The following is an 8,160-nucleotide window of genomic DNA, read 5'->3' on the forward strand; positions in this document are numbered from 1 at the left end:
ATCTGCAACAGTTTAGAACATTGATTATATATTGAATGAGATGTTCTTTCAAATTTGACACCATTTAAGATTTTCCTTTTGTGTAGGGTCGTCATTTCGGACATGACAATCTAACGGATATACAAAATCGGTGTAAACTGTAATGGTTTTTTTCCACCAGTAACCCGTGGAAAGGATAACGCTTTAAAGCCCGGAAACCATATTCCTACTTCAATGTCCAGTGGTTTGATCCCAAAATCGATAGGGAACATCTTCATCCCATGGGTAGTCCATATGTATGATATGGTGACTGTAGGTGGAAAGGATACGCTTTAGAGCCCGGAAAACATATTGCTACTTCAATGTCCAGTGCGCTTGACCTTTGACCCCAAAATCGATAGGGAACATCTTCATCCCATGGGTAGTCCATATGTATGATATGGTGACTAGGTGGAAAGGATAACGCTTTAGAGCCCGGAAACCATATTGCTACTTCGATGTCCAGTGCGCTTGACCTTTTGACCCCAAAATCTATAGAGAACATCTTCATCCCATGGGTAGTCCATATGTATGATATGGTGACGGTAGGTGGAAAGGATAATGCTTTAGAGCCCGGAAACTATTGCGTCTATAGACGGACGGACAGACAGACGAACACCCCGATTCCAGTATACCCCCCCCCCCCCCACACACAACTTGTTGCGGGGGGGGGGGGGGTTATAATAAATAGCAATACATATACATGTCTCTTGTCCTCCTCAAGGGTGTTGCTTACATTTTTGTACCTCGAGTTAGTGTCCAGCGTTCAAAAAGCATATGCCAGTGAGTGATGTGTCTCAATCTATGAATTCCACGGGCATTTGGCGAACACAACAACCCTTGTTGAATTGAATTGTTGCGCGCATCAAACGATATAAGTGATATCTTCAAATAATCAAAGATATCTTCGATTAGTTGAGTGATCATCAGTTGAGATTATATTAATTTGGCGCTCGATAGAAAACTTCATCAATGCGCTATGATACCACCACCAAGAAAAGAATTATAAGATTGGTTATCATTTAGATATTTTTAAACATAATAAAACATAATTCATACGACAAACAATACACACAACATGAAGTCAAAATCACGTTTTCTTTCATGCAGGAATTAAACGAATTTTTCAGCCAATCAAAATCACCGTAATTTCATCACCACAATAAATATTAAATGACGTAGCAATCACTGCACATGTACTTACTTAAGTTCGACACGGACAGGGCACGAGCGGAACTTGAACTCATGACCTCCAGGTTGTACCACTGAGCTACCGCGGGGATAGTGCCCAGGGAGGGAAAGTAATTTTATGAGACGATGTATTCAACGACAAAAAGATACTTTAAAATATAAGTCTGTCTTACTTCGAATAGTGATATCTAACGAATTGGCTATTGATTAAGTAAAAAATGGCGAAGAGAATCACATGGTTTAAAACGTGACTGGGAATCACGTAGTATAAATCACATCAAGGCCGAGGTGAGGAAGGCTGGTTAATCTGAATTAGACAATGCACCCCTACTAACGTTATTGTTATTTAAATTTACACCACGTGGGTTTTTTGACCCATTAAAAGGTTAAAGGTGAGGTCAAATTCCGCAGTGAAGGAAACCGGAAATAAATCTGCCAAAGCTATAGTCATTTTCTACATACTGTAATAGACATGTATCATCAATGCAAATTAGAAATTTCAATTAAGTACTGTCATACCGACGATGATTGTGAAATAGTGAAAAGCTCAGGAAGTTAAAGTCATTTACAGATTTAGATTGTAGTTTAACTGATATTTAGTCTTATTGTCGTGTCATGAGGGGGGAAGGGTCTTTTCTTCTTTTGTTCGGGGGGGGGGGGGGGGGGGGGGGGGCAACGGTAATAATTCCATTGTTTATAACATATGCAAATAAAGAAATTGGGGAGACTGCTTTCTTCCATTTTCATTTATAGTGGTATTTAGGGTAAAGACAGAACTGCAAACATATATGCATGTATTCATGGAGAATTTGTATAAAAAATTATCTTTGGTAGTAAGTTTTTAACACCCCCTCCCCCCTCCGAATTAAGAAATCGTGAATTTTTTCGAACTTAAGAGAAAAGTTCCCCCTCCCCGATTTAGGATTTTGTAGAGTGGGCAAGTCACAGGACAAAACAATTTTATTTTCTCTTGTCAAGGATTTTTAACAAATTAATTAAGTTATCTTCAGCATTGGTTACAAAAAGAGAGTATTTTGCATTGAAAATAGAATTGGTGAAGAAAATGTGCGATTCCTCCCTTATAGTATAATTGCGACTCATATAAACTGCACAAAATAATATATCACATTATAAGTAAATCATCAACGTCACAGAAAAAATGAAATTGATGTTATTGTTATTCTATTACTACACTTCTATAACATGCTATTTTTAGATTTATAAGATATCTCATAAATTTTATAAGATATCTTATTAAACTTACAAGATATCTTCTAAAGTTTATGAAATATATTAATTGTATCCTTTATAATTGGATATCTGATAAAAGATGATAAAATATGTTATATATTTTATAAGTTATCTTCTGAAACATATATCTTATGTCTTTTAAGATATCTCAAAGAGAGTTAAAAAAGTTCCAGGAGGCGCTTGTAGGGGTAGGGGTACTCAACAAGATGAATAAGGTATGCTAATTATCCTGAGCCGTCTCATCATTGTTCAAAAGGTGACCAAGCTTGAGGATATGAGATACATTCCATCATATCATGATTTGGGTCCGGCCTCAGAACCTAAACCCCTGGTGCAGGTGTAAGTAATTTAACATTTATAAGTCCATAGCAACATCCTTTTGATAACCAAATATACAATTATATTTCTTCACAAAACACTGAAGTAAAGAATACAACATAGTGCCATAGATGAGTCGACTGCTCAATGCTCATAGGTATATTTTTCAGAGAAAAATATCTTTTATTTGAAAATCATTTCTGAACTGAAAAAACTGCTATAAATCATTATGAAATCTAAACGAACTTTTATTGCAAAACTACGGGAGCCGATAGGTGCCAGGGCAAAGAATTAATATTTATTTAAGTGGCGGCCGCCACTTATTTCATGAATATAGCTATGAATTTTAGCATTTTATTTCCTCATATACAAACCTTTGTTAAAGAAAACCTTGAATGTGATGTTCTTACAGTCATTTTACATAAGTATATGGCTGTTCAATAAAAAAAAATATGCTGAGACCATTTAAATTGCAGATATTTGTGTTCTTAATGCTGTAAAAGTTACTATAAATTATTCCTAGATCTTTTTATGTAGAAAAGTGATTGTTTTCAATGAATTATTTAGTGAAAGAAAAGGATTTTAGTTGACTTATTTTTGGCACTATATTGTATAATATGCATTTTCGATTCCATACCCATTAATTTAGGTCCCACCCAAGTGTCCAGGGATACTAGATACATGCATCACATTCTGGTAGAGATCCACCCATGGCTTGCCCTTCACGCTTTACATACCTTAGTAGGTAAGGCAAAAAGATATGCATTTTCACTAAATAAGCACATTATAACGTCCTGTACTAGTACCAGATCTTCTGGCCCAGGTGTCATGAATTTCACAATTTGGTCCTTGCTCATCATGATTGTGAAAACACACGTCAGATTGCTAGATGTCCCTCATTTTACAGATTGTAGCATTTTTCTTGGTTTTGACCCCTGCCGTATCACCAGATCTGCTGCATGATGGGATCATGTGTATTCCAGTTTGGAAGAATCTTTCTCATTACAAGATTTTTAAAATTGCATTAATCATGTTTCAAAGGTTGGCACAGTAATCATAAAATTCACAATCTTGGTTCCCCTAAAATACTCCATAAAATAAATTGCTAAAAACAAAAATCGCCACGAGCTATCAGTGATTATGTTTAAATTCCAAAATAAGACCGCAGTGACCTACTATTGGGTAATGGTGTACACCCCCTAAGATGCTTCAACTGATCAAGTCTGATGGTCCTAAGCCTCATGATATGATCCAGGCACAATTTGAACATGTATATTAGCCGTAAAATTCCAAAACGAGGCCGCAATGACCTCTGGCTTGTGATACCACTACCACCCAAGACACACATCAACTGGCCAAGTTTTGACGGTTCTACGAGACCTGGCAGTTTCAAGATACAAAGTATGATCCGGGTACAAACACCATAAAATTCCAGAAGGGGGCCAGACCTATCATTGAGTCCCGACACAACGCTGTTTCAGTGCATTGCTAATGGATGTTTTAATTTCCCTTGATCCTGATTCCATAGTAATACCAAACTACAATTATTAAGATGATATTGTTTTATTTCCATGCTCAAGTTTGATGCACAGTCATGTAATACAAAAGTATAAAATACAAAAAATAAATGTTTATTCAGATTGTATATTTTGAGTGATGATACGTACAACGACAAAATGAACTGGAATTATCTCTCATTTTTTAAATTTGCATAAAACATCAATGAAGCAAAAATGAAGTATCAGTGGATCAAATTCAGCATAAAATATCACTATCATACAATGCAACAATACATCAAATTAAGTTGGACAAAGGATTTGACATTAGAAGTAATCAATGAAGTGACCACTATACGATCAAACAATACAATGTAGCTATGAATGATCACTACCGTAGTAATAATGAGGAACATTTTCCGGTTGTCGTAAATATCATACTATAATGACGAACCTCATAATGAAAGACATCTTAATGGCAAACCACATAATTATGACACATCATATAAATGTTAAACCATTTCATATAAACACGAAACCACTATGTAATGGTAAAAAAAATAACAGGATATAACAGATCCACAGCACAAAATTAAAAATCGACACCATACGATATCAGAACTGCGTATGATATGAGATCAGCAGCATATGATATGAGAACTGAACACAGTACTCGGTAATAGATCCACATTAAAAGTCAATACTATATAATAAAAAAAATTGCAACACATAATTGAATATCAACAGCACATAATATCAAAGGCATAGCATGTAACCACAGCATATAAATATGAATCCATGATATATAATTATGAAAACACATCATATAATTAAATAACTTAACATTAGACAGATATGGCGTTCCATAGATAGGAGACTACTCTTACGAAAGAATAACACAAAACACCCACACACAGAGTGTGACCCCCAAATAATGAATAAATAAATAAATCACTTTTAAAATAAGTGACTAGTCTTAATCAAATGATGCTAAAAGCAGAGCATGACTACTTTATAATTCCTTTTATAGCATCAGCTTGCAGCTACATACATACATCTCTACACTCACATTAACAAATGCATGCATCCTGGTATAATATGGTTTCTCCTCCTCCACCACATCCACTTCCTCCTCCTCAATATATTCCTCTACTTTCTCCACTTCCTCCTCCTCCTCAATTGCTGTGCCTCAGGAACTTCCCTTCAAGCAATGGTGTCCTCTCTTTTTACCAATTCTTCATTATTCTGGACCATTTCTGAAAAATATACAAAATCAAACTTAATATTTATCAAACATCATGCAAATCATTTTCCTTGATGTTGCAGATCACAAACAGGTGGAGTGAGTTAAATGGGTTTTTTTTATGTTTAACTTGTTGTATAACATTTAATATACCAAGCTCTTATATAGTATTACCTCTCTCCTCCATCTCCTCTTCCTTAGCAACAATGAGACCATCGCCTTCATCCTTACAACCATAGCAATCATCATCTACATCATTCGTCAGTCTGAGTAGTCTCTTCTTGAGAGGAGGGGGTGCTGCAAAATAGTACACAAATGAGATGTCAAGTAGATATTCTTATAAAATATAATTTGTATTTCTGAATGGCATCTCCTCTTCCAAGGAAACAATGGGATAATCACCTTCATTCTTACAACCGCAGTAATCAGCATCGATAAACAGCCTGAGTCGTCTCTTCTTGCAAGGAGGGGATCCTGCAAAATAGTAACCAAATCAAAATTAATGTCAAGTAGATATAGGAAAGTGAAAAAATACTATAAACACTACTCTTTGATCCAATGTAAATTGTAGGAAAATATTACATCCTGTATATATGTAGGAGGAGAAGTGTTCACAAGCTATTCTATACCCGCCACCCCTCTTAGATCCACTATAACTTTAAGGCTAACGATTGGATCCACCTGTCCAGACAATATACACATCTGCAACGTGCCAAGTCTATTGGATAAACAACGGTATATAGGAGAAGTGTTCACAAACTATTTTACATCCCCCACCCCTCTTAGATCCACTGTAACTTTTAAAAATATAATTGGGTCCTTGTGTTCCAAGACTATGCACATCTACCGATGGGAACGAAACACTGTTAAACGATGTCAAAATTAGCCCTATAGGAGGAGAAGCGTTCACAGGATATTCTCGGACAGAAAGTACAAAAATAATTACCCCCCCCCTCAAGTGGGAAGACATAAGAATGAATATACAGCATTGTGTTGTTGTTGTTTCTTTGTCTGAGACAAATTCTTACCTTCTTGTTGAAATAATTCCCTGATGCCAGGGAGATCTTTAGTGGCACCAAAATATTTATATCTTTCGTTTCCGGGAACTTCTTTCCACTCAAGTTTCATCATCTTGGGTCCAATTTCCTAATTAAAAGCAAAAATTCATCAAATTAGAGATACAAGCAAATTTATGCATTTATAAAAAGTTTGTTCTCACTTAACATGAATAATACTATAGTTTATATTTTACATCTGCTTTGCACTTAAAAAGAAATTCATATCTTCCTAGCCTCCCGATAGTATTATATTCTATTGCTAAAGATTCACACATTTTCAATGTTTTAACATTTTTGGTTGATCATGGTTGGTTGGTTTCACGTCCCGTTGAAGATTTTTCACTCATATTGAGACGTCACCAGTTGTAGGTGAAGTACCATAAATGACATATGCTTCGCACTTACGGCCAACACAGCGAGAGTTCTTTAACGTACCAACGCCTGCCGCGACACGGGACCAACACTTAAAAGTTAACTATTTTCACTATCTATTATTTGATATCAAAGTGCATTATTTGATCTACATCTGTACTTTCCATTAAAAAATTATATTTTGTTATTTGTGACTGTTAATGTGACGCCGAAGTCTAACGATTAAGATTAACGATCCCGCAAAATTTTCAATTATTTTTAGTATACAGCTTTCTCACTTCTGCCATTAAAAGTTATCTTCTAAAGGGAGACAACACAGTTGTCACCCTGCGCGTGAGGGAGACATCACGAATTGTCTCCCTCCACGTGATCAGCCCTCGACCAATGAAATTGACTAATATTATTCTTAAGGATAATAATTGTTTTGTCCTTCTGTCATCCTTTCTGAAACTTTAACCCTGCTAATAACTTTGGAACAGTAAGTGCTAGAGCTTTGGTATTTCACATGAGTATTCCTTGTGACAAGACCTTTTCATGGGTACAAAACCTTTTGACCTTGACATTTGAACTACTTTTTAAAAAAATTGACATTTGTCATAATGGTAAATATCAGAGCTTTCATATTGCACATGAGCATTTCTTGTGACACGATCTTTCTACTGGTACCAAGATATTTGTCCCTGTGACCTTGGCCATCTTAGGAATTGGCCATTATCGCGGGCATTTGTGTTTCACAAACACATCTTGTTGCAAATATTTTTTAACAATAAAACAATTGCAATTATAAGTATGAATGTGAAATAATGAAATAAATGATACAGGAATTAAATTCTGATACCTTTATCTGTTTTATATCATTATAGTATATAGTGATCAGACTACCAGTAACGTGTAAATGTACTTCAGCTGCTCTGAATTCTCCTTGATGCAGTAAATAATTTATTGTTTTAAGTAAAATAATTAAATATTACAATTTTAAAATATTTTTGTAATAGTTAGTAATCAGTAGCATACCATAAGTAAAAACCAAGTAATTTGTTGTTGCTTACATATACAAATTTAAGTAAATATGAATTACTAAGTAAAACTTTTTTTAGTGTGTTCATATCCGAGAGACCCGTGACTCTCACTTCTAAATGTCGAGCGCTTGATGAAGGACTAACCAATACTTATATCTAACGCGGTCCTGACACCAGCTGGGCTCGACCCCCCC

The sequence above is a fragment of the Ostrea edulis genome, chromosome 9 (assembly GCF_947568905.1).
Source record: "Ostrea edulis chromosome 9, xbOstEdul1.1, whole genome shotgun sequence".
Taxonomy (NCBI): Eukaryota; Metazoa; Mollusca; class Bivalvia; order Ostreida; family Ostreidae; genus Ostrea; species Ostrea edulis.